The 16,086-nt window shown below is 44.3% G+C and overlaps 1 protein-coding gene and 1 non-coding gene across 2 annotated transcripts in view; one reads left to right on the top strand and one right to left on the bottom strand.

Moving 5' to 3' along the window:
• Positions 1–16,086, bottom strand: part of LOC147711623 (beta-microseminoprotein-like) — a 152,184-nt gene that overhangs the window by 44,378 nt on the left and 91,720 nt on the right. The window lies entirely within an intron of this gene.
• On the top strand, positions 11,348–11,446 carry LOC147711624 (small nucleolar RNA U13). The gene has a single exon (XR_015296200.1). It is a non-coding gene; the product is annotated as a small nucleolar RNA U13 (small nucleolar RNA).

Genomic DNA, 16,086 nt, shown 5'->3' with positions numbered 1-16,086 from the left:
AAAACAAATCTTGATTTCGTATTTGACAATATTATGAAAAGTAGGGTGCATGCTGTTGCATCAACTCTGCTTCTAAGAACTAAAGAAACGAGACGTGTAAATGTAGTGATATGAAATGCTTTGTGTTAACAAATTTAGGAAGCAAAGGGTTACTTCGTTTTTGACCCAGCACTGTGTAATAAAGGGAGGGTAATTTAAAACCTATTAATGGATTTTGAAGTTTTGACATTTGATAACTCATCCTAACAAGCATAGCCCAGCAGAATAGCAAAACACAGCAAAGCATATCATAACATTATTCAACGAAGCCCAACTAAATAGCATACCACAATCCAGTACAGCACACTGGATCTTAAAATAACATAGGTTAATGTGACACGTCACAACACATTACCATAACAAATGACTCGGCATAGCATAACAAAGCATGGTATAGTTTACTTAACTTAACTTAGCACATCATAGCATAGTTTAAAGCAGCATAACAAAATGTCACATAATATACCACCTCAACATACCGCACAACTCAACAGAACACAACCCAACATAAGAGAAGCAGGCATCAGATTCAGCTTACATTTCCTGCTCTTTTAATCACAAGTAACTGCGAGGACGAAATGCAGGACACATCTTGCGTTTGCCCGGCCCTAAATGAATGTTGTGAAGTCACAGAGTGTCCACTATGGGACATTAGTGTTGACACAGTACACATCACCGTATATGTTGGTTATAGACGATAACGTGTTTACAGCGAGTGGGGCAGCAGCAGCTTTTAAAGGGAGTTTGGGGAGAGTTGGGATCTCACCATGTCGCATGTGTGTGCTAACAAATAATAAAATGACAGCGTCAACATTAAGCGTACACTCATACCAAGATCAACAACAGGATTTGAACGTTAATAACCATAGAAATGTATGAATCCAATATATTTAATGCCCCCATTTTGTCCCTCAACATTAGCCACCCAGTTTATACAATTACACATACTTTGCTATCAGAAACAGTGGAGAAATGTGTGCCTAAGTGCCTAACGTTCTGTTGGTGGAATTTTCTCACCTATGTCTTTCACAAAATAGTTTTGAAAAAGCCATTCAGCAAGACCAAATTCTGAGAATTCCCTTCCCATTTTTATCCATCTTCCATGCTTTCTTTCACAGTCTTTCTATCCTGAGCTTCTTCAATTGCTTTTGAGGCACCTCACCCTCCATCCCTCCCTACTGCTCTGCTTGCTTCTCACTCCCTTTACTCCACCCATCATTCACCAAATCCACTCAGTGGGGCTGAGGCTCGAGCCCTTCTTCTTTCGCGTTCCCTCTCGCAAGCTGGCTGCCCAGGTGCCTTGATAATGCAACCTCATCATCCCGGCATGCCCTGCGACGAGCAGGGGAGTTATCATCTCTGAGGCATGTCATGAAAGAGAGACGCTAATGAGACAGTTCCATCTCTCCCCGGGGAAGCCAAGTCAGTCTTGTGACCCACTCTGCCCCAGAATGGGGAAGATAAAACACCAGAGAGATGTGTGCTGGAATATTTATTGTCCTATCCATCAGCCTTGACAGGTTATTAATTGGTACATCTGCTATCTGCCAGTGCTTCTCAACTCGGGAGTCCTGTAGTAAACAGGCACTGCTGTATAACGTGGCAGATAGGCAAACAAGAGACGCAAGAAGGAATTCTGCCCGAGGGACAGTCGCGACCAGTGGAACATGGCAGTCACATGTAGGGGACTCACGGGTAGGGGTCACATGTGGGTGTGTTTTCATTTTTTTTTAACTTACCTTACCGGGTCCTGAGTCACGCGCCGCCTCAGCTCCTGGCAGTGGTGGGGTCCCAACAGGAAGCAGCCGCAGGCAACCTCCCTCCCCTCCCCTAAGCCAATCACAACTCTGAAATGGCAGTGTTGTGATTGGTGAGGCGCAGAGGAGAACGCCCCAGCCGGGCCATTTTCTGTATGTAGGCTGCATGCAGCAGCCTACATAGAGAACAAGCATTGGCATAGCCAATAGGTCTCGCCTTTGGGACCTTATAAGTGTTTAGCCACGCAACAGTTGCTGTTGTTGCATCAAGGATATTTTGCTGCATAACTAAACACTTATAAGGTCCCAAAGGACCTCAGGACACAAGCATTATAAAGAATTTCTACTGACTCAAACAAGTTCAAAGGTACTGAAGGGAAAGCAGCTATGGCATCTGATTCCTGGACTAGAAGGGGGCGTTTGCCCTATTAGCAGTGTTCTCAATAATTCAGATTTGTTGAGTTTCAAATGTAATCACACAGCCTTCCTTGAGGTTTTTGCTGATGCCTGCACATACCAATGAATCATTTCAAAGTAACCCTGGGTGTAGTTTGCGAAGTAGCGCTACGCGAAGCTATGCAAAGTGCACTTCGCACTACGCGAGCTACACGTAGCACTACGCGAACTGCGTAGTACCCTGTTCACGCGGATTGCACAGTTCCGGATGCTTGTCCGCACTGTGCAATCATTGAAAACGGCATCTTGCACAGTGCGAGATGTCTTTTACTGACGCTCGAGTAAATTTTTAATCGAGCGGCAGCTTTCTCAACGTGGACTGGTTGTTTCTCATCACGAGCGGTCTTGAGCATAGGCGACCACTCGCAATGAGAAACCTGACCTCCCTGCATTGAGAAGCTCGCCGGGAAGTTTATTTTCCAGGCTGGCGATCGGCAACTTGATATTGCTGATTGCGAACGAGGAAAAAGTGTCACCGGGATGTCATTTTGCTTGCTGTCGCCAACTTGACTTTGAGGACCACGAGCAAGGAAAAAATGACTGCTGCACTACGCTACGCTCTGTTATGCGTGTTTGCACTGTGCTACGTGCGATTCGCGAAGTGCGAAGTCACGCTAACTTCGCAAACTACGCGAGCGTAGCGTAGTGCTTTGCCCAGGGTTATTTAAAAGTAGCAGGCCGGCCGCCTCTGATGGGATGACCTCGATAACTGACCGTAAATGCGTCACTCTGCGGCTAGTAACGGTTCAATGCAAATAAAAGAACACAAAGCGCTATTTTTACGAAGAAGATGCTGGCCCTGATGCCTTTGTATGAATGGAGGGAAAAGAAACCTTAAAGGAGGATGAAATGAGCAGTGATTGTTAAACCAATATCCTCCCCTTTTGAGAGACCGATGGTCGGGTCCGGAAAAGTCATCAATGTGCCCCCCAGGGGAGGAGAGTCTGCTATCTAAGCGTGGGTAACGGGGCAGACGGGTTGAAGAGGTGCTCCGGGTAGGGAGGGGTGCTGAAGGCAAGGGGTACAGAGAGGGGGCCCGGGCGATGGGTGCACCAGGCCATTACCTACCCGTGCCCCGGGGGAGCTCACGGATCCTTCTTCTTCCTCGTTGGCCTCCCCCTCTTCCATGGCAGGGCTGTGGGCCTGACAGTGGAGCATGCGGGTCTCGTCAGTGGTAAGAGTGCTGACTGCAGCCAGTGCTGTGTGTGCTGCAGAGTCGGGGACAGAGAGAGGGAGATGCCCCCACCGGCTGAAAGGGAACGTGTACTGGGAATTAAAATAGAAAGGGGGAGAGTTGTACTGAGAGTGGAAACAAGGGAACGAGGGTGAGAGACGGGTAGGGAGGGCCGGAGATAGGCAGTGAGATCAAAAACAGGAGGAGGACAGAATGGAAAGTGAATGGCTAAGAAAACCCCAGAGAGTGGGAAGGAGGAAGACAGGGACACAGGCAGGGAGCAAAGATAAGGGAAAGGTAAAAAGAACAAGCGTGCACGCTCAAAGTAAAAAAATAGGTTTGACGAGAGGCAGCAGGGGGAGGGGACAGAGGAGGGGGCCTGCGCCTGTTTCCCTTGCGTGAGCGAGCAGGAACCATCTGTTAACTACAAACAGATGGTTTGAAAGCTCGTTCCCGCAAGGGAATCACCAAACGTGCACGCGTTGCCATTCAAAGCAATGCAATGCATGCACGTTTTTGACTGCAAAACAGAATCGATTTTTAAAGGTCTTTTTCCTCTGCAGCACATGCATAGGACAGACCTAAAAAGGGGGAGTGCGCATGGCTTAGTTGGTTGGCCCTGGGGCCGACCAAACAGTCAGTACCCACAACAGTGGGCAAGCCACTCCCCCATGCCCTTGAGGAGGACTGCCCACCCACCTGCCCCCAACCAGACACTTCTGCTTTCTCGCAGTGCGAGAAGCAGAAACATAAAAATGGTAGTTTTACCATTTAATGTTTCTGCTTCTCGCACTGCGAGAAAGCAGTGAAGCCATGCCCCCACGCCCCTATGGAGGAGCCGCCACTGCATTTGAACACCGAGACACAGGCCCAGGAGTTGAACATCAATGTGCCTGCCATTGTCTCTCCAGTCTGGGCCCATGGATGTTGTTTAGAGTTTGGTGGAGCCGGAGCACTGTTGGGAAATGTCAGTGCACCGGCCCCACGAAACGCATAGCTCACCTGCCCTAGTTGGGGGAAACACTGGTTTCCTGATGCCAGAAGAACCACATCTCGCTCGCTGTTGGAAAGTTCGGACCTGTGAGGTTGTCTACCATAGAATTGTGGCCCTGCGCTTTTTAGAGCAGTGTGACCATCACTAAATTTCCTTCCTCTAGATGTCTAAGTGCAACATGAGCGCAGGGAATCCACTCAGTGACTCCCATCCTCAGGCAAAAAACTCCCTGCACATCTGGCTCAAAGGTTTTATTTTTTCTCAATAGTGAATTACTACTTTTGGGAGTTTGTTCTTGAAAAAGCAGAACAAAATCTGAGGGGGCCGGCCAACATGGCTAACAAAAAAACTACTAATGAGAAGTACATTCATTATTGTCCTCTAGTTATGACTGCAGTGAGGAGCGAATTTTACTACCACATTGCATAGATACTGAGATAGCAACATAAAGTTGACTAGAAGCATAGTACTTTCTCTCTTTGGTAACTTATTACTTCCCCCTTTTAAAAGAGCACTGTGCCTCATAAACAATGAAGGAGGCAACTCAAAGGGAGATTCCTAAGTGTGTGCAGTGGAATCTATCTATTGTGTCTATTGGCAGTTTTCTTCAGACTGTGAGCTATCCTCTGAGTGGATGGATTCTAGAATTTGTCAGCTTAACCCATCCATAGATTTTCTTGGCATAAAACATTAACAAAGCTTTACCACTTTCAATGGAGTCACCACCATAGCAACAGATCGACAGAAGAGAACAAGATCCTTGAAGCAAGGAAATCTTTAGGCTAGTCAGCTCCTTTATCAAGCCAGCGGAGCTTGAAAGCACGATACAGCAACCCCCCTCATTAGGTATAAAGCTATCAGACTTTTTTGATGGTAAAATCTTGAAAGTCTATAACACTCTCAGAACGGTGATAAAGACAGGTAAAACAGAAGGAGTGGGAATCCGAAATACCGAAGATACTTTCTTGACATTTCTCTCTATCTCCCAACAGGAATCCCTGGCAGGGATCCTGAGAAGTAATTCAGGGTCCCCGGAGGATCCGTGCCCCCCTAAATTGTGCAGGGCTCTGGCTCACCTGATGAATCCCGCTCTGAATCATACATGGAACACCTCACTATCCATGGGCATTTTCCCTGATGTATGGAGACATGCGTTGCTATTACCCCTTATGAAAAAGCCCAATGTGGATCCGGGAGAGCTTAACAACTATCGCCCGATCTCACTACTGCCAGCACCAGCAAAGATGTCGGAAAAGATGGTACAGAGCCAGCTGGCTAATTTTATTGAAGGGCATGACATTTTGCATGACACGCAGTACGGTTTTTGGTCCACTTTTAGTACTGAGACTGCGCTGTTGGAGGTGGCAGAGTCAGTAAGAATGACTGTGGACGCAGGAGCATCAGCAATGCTTGTGCTTTTGCACCTGTCCGCAGCATTCAACACTGTGGATCACCAAATCTTGTTAGATGGACTCAAATCAATGGCTCTGGAATGAATGGTCCTCACCTGGCTAAAGTCCTATCTTAAAAATACGTATCAGAGGGCCCCTCTCCAGCCCTTTCAGTCGGAACCTAAGCCACTGTGGTGTGGGGTACCGCAGGGTTCGGCCATGAGCCTGCTGCTCTTCAATACCTATCTGGCCCCCTGTTTTTGCTCATAGCAAATTGGGAAGTGAAGGCAATATCATACACAGACGACACCCAGCTGGTGTTTTCCTTCATTCGGCTGACTCCTTCACTAGGTTTAAGGGATTTTTGAAGGACATCTCCTGCTGGATGAACAACAATAAACTTAAGCTTAATGCAGAGAAGACAGAGGTGTTGTTCTTTGGCAAGGCATCTCCTTCGGCAGCCGGAGTTTGGTGGCCAGCAGAAATGGGCTCTCACCTGTACCAGCAATCACAGTAAAAAACGTGGGTGTAAAATGGGAAGCGGATCTTTCATTCCCAACACAAGTACGGCATGTTGCCACCTCATGCTTCGTTAAGTTGAGAAGCTTTAGGAAATTTCTACATTTACTACCGGAGGAGTGTTGTAGAGTCATTGCCCATGCCACAGTGACATCTTGGCTGGACTATGCAAATTGTCTATACTTGGGATTACCCGCCTATCTGATTAAAAGATTACAGATGGTACAAAATCCGTCTGCGATATTAATTAGGCGAGTTCCGTATAGGCACCACATCTCTCCACATATAAGACAGCTCCACTGGCTGCCAGTTGTGAAAAGGATCAAGTTCAAGGCCTTGACCATGGCCTTTTGGGCGCTGCATGGCAGATGTCCCAGCTGCCGTAAAAACAGGTTATGCCTCTACCAGAAAAAATGATCATTGAGGTCCAACTCTCAGAACTTGATCTGTGAATCTCCCTACGCTAAGTCACGCTTTATGGGCAGATCCTTCACGGTGGTGGCGGCCAGTCTGTAGAATTCCCTGCCGACTAATATGAGCCTGATCCAATCTGAACTTGTATTCCGAAACACCTTGAAGACCTGGCATTTTAGCCATGGCTAGAACTTTTGGTTATGCACCTCTCATGTCTGCCTGTTATAGCGCCGGGACACCTCTATTTGAGGTAGCTGTCTTGCTTTATAAATGTTGTTATTATTATTATTATTGTATGCTGGGGACTATTAAATATGGTGGATGGTCCTCTTCCAGGAGAGTGGAGACAATACCCTCCATTGACCTCACCAGAGGATGGGTCATCTACCCTACTAAATTAGGCCTCAGGTGTGGTCTTGCATGTCACCATTGCTGTTGTGACTTCAAAAAGAAAGATACCTACCTGCCTTTTTAGGAGCTTGACTGCACCTGTCATTAGGCCAGGAGACGGTACGGATTCCCAGGATGTCAGCTTGATGGATGGAGCTTGCTCTGAAGTCAAAAGCCTGCCAGATTCCCAATATCAAGGATAAACCAAGAACATAATCTGGGTTTAAGAGCTACTCCAGCTATTTCATACATCAAGAAGGGATACCAATCCGCATTGCTCTTTGGATGAGAAAATCAAGACTTATACCACTAAACCATGAACTGGGGCAAAGAGTCTATTTAAATACTTACATGAAAGATTCCCCTCCAGCTATCTGGGTACAAATATTCTTTTCCTTGTGGCATTTATGACTCCAACTGAAACTTTGATATGTATGATGCTGCGAATGTGTATGAGTGCATAAGTTCAGTAATGCTAGTATAATATGGCATGCAATGGTGGCTGGTGACATTTGAAAGTGGTGGGTGGAAAAGTTTGGGACGTGTGAAATGCGGCGAGCGTGCATAGTGAGCAAGCCTGCCTGTCATAAGAGGACTCTTGGGGGTTCTCCCACCGAGTAAATTTTGAAAATATGGTGGGCAAATGGTGCATTTTCAAGCACATTTGAAAAAGTAAGAAGGTTAATAAGGCAATTCTGAAATTGTAGTTATGATATCAATGAAGAGATTTCATATGATAATGATGTAGGTAGCTGCTTATTCAGTATAACCAGATAACTTCATAACAGACTTTGAGATAACAATGCTGAGTACCTCACAGATTATCGAACTTAGATACATTCCTTTACAAATGAAATCTACTGAGGAAATACAAGTTATTGTGATTTGTCGGACTGGACGCAATGAGATAGCAAGGAATAAACATTAAAAGGCAGTGCGGAACCCTACTAGGCACTGTACGTCTAATTCAGGGGATGTACCGGAAGAGGCCAGTCGAGGTGCTGCATTGTGCTATTTAAATTCACTGGTTACTTTTATTTTATTATTTTGATTTTTAGCAGTGACATTCCTTGGCGCTTTTTAAGTATGAACTGATCCCAGCACTGTATCTGGCCATGTTTTCACACTGGCGGTTTGCTCTTGGTGCTATATTGGGGGTACCGAATTAAATCTGGGGCTGCTACTGGCGCTGAATTGAGTGCTGTTTTAACACAGTAGTTGGTCTTTGCATTATATTGGGACTGATTTAATGCATTGCCTGCTCTTGGCGCTGTGCTGTGTACTGTTTTACGACTGCAGTTACTCTACTTGCTACACAGAGCACTCTTTTGAGCCAATGGTTGTGATTTGTGCTGAGTGGGGTGCTGTATAATTCAGTGGCTGCTGTTGGCTCTTTCTCTAATACTGATTCAGCAGAAAGACCTGATCAGGTGTCACGAAATCTACACCCAGATGTTAATTGCTTGTGACTTCCTTTTGCATAGTACGCCTCTGCCGCACTCTTCAGTGTAACAGTGCTCTAGTTTTGTGCAATTTTTAAATAATAAATTTATATTTTGTTTACATGATTTTAAATGGTTTGCGGGCACACGTACAAAGAAAACATTTTGTAAGTTTGTATTTGCAACTTTTTGCAATTCGTAATTAGGAACTCACAAATTGTGCTGAACAACAGTGTCTCAGACACTGTTTGCGATTCCTAATGGGGTTGCAATTGACCTGTCTCATCGATTTTCATGAGGCAGGACGCAAATTGTGCCCATTGGGAATGGCCTGTAATGGGAAGAATGGTGGGGTCAGCAGACCACCATGTCTGTGATTGCTTTTTAAATAAAGCATTTATTTTTAATTCAGCCCATTTTCATTGAAGGAAAATGGGATGCATTAAAAAAAGAAATATGGAAAGATTTCTTTTCATTTTTTTAGGAGTAGGCAGAGGTCAGTGAGACCACTTCCAGCTCTTAAACAAGCATTGGCATAGCCAAAAGGTCTCGCCTTTGGGACCTTATATGTGTTTTACCAGAGCTATTGGCTTTGTTAATGTGTTTAAGCTATGTTGTAGAGCACTTGTGACTGCCTGTTTAGTAGTAAAATATTGCAATAGTTGGTGGTAAGAGGGGCTCCTACAGCTTTGGTCCTCAGTGTCACTACACCTGCTGCACCATCTAAATAAAGCCTCTTTCAACTGCAAGGTAACTGCAATTTGACTGCCCGTTTAGTAGTAAAATATAGCAACATTAGGTCTTTAGAGGAGTTCTGACAACTGCAACTGACAAATGAAAGGTGGAGATGGCCCACCAGATTTTGAACTTGCTTTCTGAATGAGGAAGAGGGAGAAAGGGGAAGGGACATGCCATTGCAAGAGAGGGAGAGAAAAACTGGAGTATGCTTCAACAGAAAATTCTAGAATTTGGAAGAGTTAGTAATAATCAGCAGAGACAAAAGACACAGAAAATAACATTCTGAAGTATGAACTTGACAATCACTCAACTTTTCATCAATCAGGATCCCTTTCAGGGCCTGTGACTACATGCTTGCTGAAAACATATTTTAATCAAGGATGCCCCACATTTCTACACTCATGTGAAGAATCACATTCTGTGCCCAATGATTTAGCAGTCACTGTAGGCGCATCTGAGGAATGGCATAACTGCCACTGTGTGATTGCAGTCTACAACACACGGTGCTTAGCAGTCTACGCAGAACTTGTCTGTTTTTAACAGTGTATGGTCAATTGTAAAAGATTTGTTATTCTTCTACAAAACGAGAAAGGGCTGCTGCGGAGCCAACACAAAGAATGCACGCACAGCAGGCAAAGATGTCCCGATGATATTACATTGATGGATGTAGACAGGACTTTGGACTGCGCTGGCTTGTATTTTATTTTGTACTTTGTCGTCCAAATTCATTCTTTTGAGACTAATAAAAGTGGCAGCCAAATGATGTGCTACTGCAACAGTGTAACCTACCTCCGCACAGCACAAAAGTGAAAGCGACCGCAAGACAGGAAAATGTAAATAAGTGCAGCCACTCTAACTAGAAACAGATGGATCTGCGTGCCGCTGCTAGCTCCCACAAGGTGGATGCGTAGGAGTCAATATTTTGAGAAAAATGTGGGACATGTACCAGCTCTTGGCCAATTGCGTGCTTTCTTTTCTGAATGACAAACACAAAGGCCAATACAATTACTGCAAAAAAAGCCACATGCACATGTTTCAGAAAAGTGCAGACCGATTCCAAGAGGTCATCTCCTAGAGCAGCACATGCGCGCTGCGCTAGGCTCGACCTAAAAACTTTGGCGCTCACATTCACAAAGGGGAAGGGGTTCCTTGGAGATCACTACTTGTTTGCAAATGGGTTACCACCTCCTTTACGGAGTCAGTAAAACATTAATGTTTTGCTACTGCATTCTGGTCACAAAACATTCAAATATGCCCCTGCGACTCGCAAGCGAGGGTGTTCTTGAATTGCTCGATTAAAATACAACACCCTTTACTTCTATGAAATCTGACATTTTATTTTACCGCCCATTGCATGTATAGATTTCCAGTCAGTGTCTGTCTAGTGTGCCCGTCTTTTCTTTTCATGAACGTTGGTTAAAAATCAAAAGTGCTGATAACATGATGCTGCACTTCTATTGATGCAACGATTTACTCATTTACAACTGTTTAGTGACAGTTAATAATCAAAGTTATAACAGATTTAAAGTTGTATATTTTGGAATTGCTTTCGATCAGAGTAGCATTTTGGCATACTCAAAGATGGGGCAGAAACAATGTCTGTTTTCATTGAATATTTAAAGTCAAGTGTTCATTTATATTCAAAGTTCATCTCATACATGCACCTTCTTCCCCTGCAACCCTTGTTTTCTTATTCATAAATGCTGCCATTTCATGACTTCCGCAAGAGATTACAATGTAGTCCGTTCTCTATGTTGTAAAACTAAATAGAACATATGGTGGGCGGTCCTTTTAAGGGATGAAACTAGAAACCGGGACACAGATTGGCTACACTGATGCATATAAATTAGTATAATAATACGACTTTTGCTGTACTGGACTCTCTTTTCTTAAAAAACATCATAGGTAACTTGTGATTAGTTTCGAATGTGACCCTGGCAGATGTAGACAGACACCACCGCCACGACATTCTCACCCTCACATTCATGAGAGAATCACATGCTCTGGTGTTCCTCCGATAACCTTCACTTCTGATCCTTCTGGTTCTTGCAAGTGATGAGTGGGTTTTCACGCTTGTGCGTGACGTGTGCCATCCCATCCTTGTTACGACAGGGCACATTACCTCTCTGAGTTAGAACTAGTGGTCCTTTGGAACAGTTACATTAACATTGTTAAAGATAGAATAAATGATTCTAAATAGTTTACTCTGGTTCTTAGGAAAGTTTTAACAACAAAGATCAAATGAAATTGCATATGTAATCACACAACTGGGTGAAGATTAACACATTTTACATTAGCCATGCACTTTGTCACAGAAGGTATGTCATATAGGAGCTGACAATGGCATCAAGTGCATTATTTGTATTGTGGACTAAATGCATATTTATGCTCCACTGAAGGTAAAGATGTAGAGGCACATAAACTCACGGTGGTGTTATAACAATACGTTTGTGTGGTACATAATTTTCCTGGTATAATCATATGCTGGATATGTTTTACATGGATTAAACCAAAATGAGGCTTTATAATCTGTTTGAAAGTTGCACGATATTCTTTAATAAGATATACAATCACATCATGTATCCCTAGACTGCCATAGCAGCGCACCTGAAAAATGTTTGGTATTAGAGAGAAAATGGCTAAAGTATTCGCCAGCCCTGGAGCTTGTGTTATGAACTACAGCTGATTCTGTCTTCAGAAACTGTTGCAGTATTAGAGACTTACAAGGCTCAGTGGGTTTCTCAACCCGCCTGGAGGTACAGCAGGGTAAAGGTCAGCCAGCATGCATTAAGCGTCACTGGTAACACCTTGGGCCCCAGACACCGAAGCAGCTAAGCAAAGATGGCAAAATTACAGCCGCTGAATCGTCCAGGCCGGAATGATTGCGAGGCCTTTTCGAGTTGTAAGGCCATGGGGGCGGAGGACTGCTGCCTTTTTAGACACAGCCCCAACGAGCCTTACTGCGAAGCACGCCCTTGTGAAGGAAGAAGGGAGGGCCATTGAGACCCAGTATAGGGGTATACCATGGTAGTGGGGAAGATCTATGGGCTGGCCGCCACCAGTGATTATAGTGAGGAAGCCGCACCCACATTCTCCACCTGACCCGTCACATACAAAGTGCTTTACCAACCATAATCCAGGTTAAATCCTTATCCATAAGAACTGGACTGTGTACATCTTCACACTTCTATAATGCAAACAATACCTTTTCTGCAATGTTTGCTCCATTACGGGCGTGATATGCCTGTTGCCCAACAGGATGATGTAAACATAATTATCAGATCCAACTATTTCTGTCCCCTGTTCTCAAAACTCCTCAAAAGCAGAGGGTGGTTTTACTCAGCACCTCCAGGCAAGCACTGAACGAGGCTTGTGAGTGAGACCACCAGGTCGGCCCTCAGCCTCACCCCACGCGTCTCCTGGCCAATCTAGACGCTGCTCCTTTGCATTTTATGTTAGAAAACAGCATCAGAGCAGCATGAGGATTGCCAAGGTCAGGCACTGCCAGTGCTCCAAAGGAGATTTGGGGGCTATGGCAACAATCCCCCGGGTTCCTCCATCCATTATGCATGTAGGCAAGGGTTGAAGTGCGCATGTCGGATGGGTAGAGCAGGGCACCCGTCTAACCAGACATACCATTTCATCCCAAGGAGGCCAAGAAGCTGACCTGTCAGTCAGCCCCCATGTACACCAGCCTCAATCCCTTTGAAGGAAATCTTTGCCCAGGTCATGCAGGGTACACTGTGGCTAAAAAAACAAAATGAAAACAGTCAGCTAAAATTATTTAATATGGGGCAAACAAACGGGGACGATGCCCCCACACCCAAATAAAGAAACTGCAGCTGATAGCATGCTATTGCATTTTACAGAGAAAGTGAACAGGAGCATGGGTCAGCTTCTCTGCACATCACACACAAGTTCCAGCAAACTAGAAAAAGTGTTGTTGATGAGAAACAGGTTTGCAAAAATTGAGTGGGGCTTGACCGTTACTGTTAGACTGGTCAGCCTTGGTGTCGTATTCCTAAAAACCTTTGCCTTCACTCCTCCTGTGTTGCTGATTTGTTTTGTTGGCTTTAGTACTCTGTGCACTTTATCACTGCTAACCAGTGGAAAATGGCTGGAGCTCTTCCTTTAAACATAGTAAAATTGCCCCACGCCTAATTAGCACATTTCATTTATGTTTATGACCCTATTAAACTGGTACCACATGTTCTCAGGGTCTGTAACTAAAAAGCTACTAGCAGCACTTATTGTGTCACCCAATAAAGTAGACCTTTAAACCATGTCAGAGGCCTGGACTTGGCAAAATAAACCATTTGCCAGGCCTAAACGTTCCTTTTTATGGTCTGGCTTGACAGTACTGTCACTAGTACATGCTTTGATTGGGTGGAAGTTGTGTGCTTCCACAAAAAATGCTTGCCCTCCACACAGCTGTGATCATTTTGTTTATATATCCAGCTGCCTGAGTTTGAACTTTACGAGACACTTGGGATTGTAAAGATATTACCATGTCATTTTATGGTGTTTTTTTCTGGCAGCAGAACAGATGGGAGAAGGCTAGTCATTAATCTACATGGATTTTTAGGTCTGGGTTGACAGTGCAAGTATCATTTGAAATGTTATCCTAAACCAATATTATTCTGCTGTTGTTTGGTTTAACAAAATGCATATCCTTTCCCATTCAGATAGTAGCATTTCATCTTACAGTAAAAGATTACCTTTAAGTCACTCCTAAGGTTAAGGTAGGCACAAAAGGTTCATAAAGCAGGGTGCATTGTATTTAACATGTAGGATGTGTGTTTGAGTTTTTCATGTCCTACCAGTGAAAAACTCATAAAGTCGTTATCACTGCTGCAAGGCCCATCTCTCTCCCATAGACTAACACTTGGTTACCTTATTACATTCAATAAGTGATAACTTTGGATTGGGTTATTAAGCTACAATGGGGTAACCCAGTATCCCTCAGAACCTGGGCAATACTAAAGTATGTAAACAATGGTTCTGTCGGGGTCAACCAAATTACTTCCACAAATTACTGAATTAACTCAGCACTTCATTTCTTTTCAATTGGGACAATCAAAACAAGCCAAAAGCCCAAAAAATTAATTAAATCCAAACCATGTCGGGTATATCAAAGTATTTTATATAAATTATTCGCATTCATTAATACTCTATTTGCATTTGAAAACAATTTGAATATACTGCTGAAAAACAGCGTATCAATTTGTGAAAAAGTGAGATTCAAGTGCTCAGTGATGTATTGTGCAGTCGTACATTTGTGACTTCATATACAGTGGGGAGAGGGGAAGGGGGTGTTTGGTCAGTCAAATTCTCGTTGTTTAGTTGCTACTGTGGGCTATGTCCGTTAGCTATGCCACAGAATGCCATAAAGATGATCCAAATGTTTTTTCGTCGACGTTTCAACCCTTTTACGGCACTATTCATGGGTCACTGCAGGTCTTCATCAGGACTGTGGGGCAGGGAAAGGGTGGGGCCGAGTGAGCAGCCTGTTGAACAAGATTTATTTAAAGTCAGGTATGGATATATGTAATTATGAAAATGTTTGGTTTGGCAAGAAAAACATTCCAGGACTCACCTCTGGGTGCCCAAGGAGGGTGCTCCCAGGCAGAAGAAGTGACGGGATCACTTGTCTATAAAGAAGGTCTAGGGTCTGATTCCCACAGGTTGCCGTTCTTTGAAAAAGCAGGTAATGGCATTAGTGACCCGTCTGTGACTCATCTTGGTCACGAGTGATTTCCATTGTTGCCTACCACTCACCTGCTGTAACTTGATTAGAACAGAAAGCTTCAAAGTCAAGATTAAATCATCTGTGCCCAGTGCGGAATCATTCTGGGAAGAAGAGAAAGGACCTTTATTAGTGCGGTCTCCTCACTCTATCTAGTGGTACCTGTGAGATTTCCCACCAATAGACAAAGACAGTCACTTAATCGAAATCGCGTCTGCTGTGAATGGCTAACCTCTGTGAGTAATATGATTTCTATTGTAAACTTTCTATTGAGTTTCTTTAAAATAAAATAAAACCCCCGCATTGGGAGGTCTGCTTAGTTATAGAAAAATTCGCCACTCGAGCGGGTCAGCGTTTCTGAACCCAATGCTGACATCTCACATTACAGGAAATCGCTCGTTCAGTCTCTAGCATATGCCCTTAAACTATCTAGTGTGTTGATAATACACACGTGTAACAAGCAGAAGGCTACATGTAGCGCTTACCTTGGGTTAGTCAGTCGATTCACGATTCACTACTACCAACAGGATAACCAAGGGTTCTTTTCAAACAGGGGGAGGCAAGGCCCCAGAAGGTACAATACCTTCTTTGACTCCTCCGTAGGAAGCAGCTCAGACTCTGAGGCAGAAAGATCGTCAACAAGTAATCAGGAATATCAGGGGTCCCATTTTATAGGGGACAGCTACACCCGGGGCAACAGAGGTGGGGGGAGGCAACAGAACTGGGAGATGGGGCAGGGGAAGGAACACACAGGGAACATCAAGGGTCCGGTTTTATCAACCAGAGACACATGGGGAGATCTCCACGAGGAGGCAAACGTACAGATGGTAGACCCATGTTTAACACAAAGTTATTTCATTCATTATCTGACCACACCACAGGTAGATGATACCACTCTAAGTGCAAGCAGAATACAACCTGTGAGCCACATAGATACTATAATGAGGCAAGTGAACCATACAGTTGAAATATCTAGTGACAGAGTTGAGACTGTGTCTACAACGACTTTAGTACACCAGACTGCAA

Source organism: Lissotriton vulgaris, chromosome 5 (assembly GCF_964263255.1).
Source record: "Lissotriton vulgaris chromosome 5, aLisVul1.2, whole genome shotgun sequence".
Taxonomy (NCBI): domain Eukaryota; kingdom Metazoa; phylum Chordata; class Amphibia; order Caudata; family Salamandridae; genus Lissotriton; species Lissotriton vulgaris.
The sequence above is the reverse complement of the archived record's forward strand: the minus strand, read 5'-3'. Positions and strand labels throughout refer to the sequence as shown.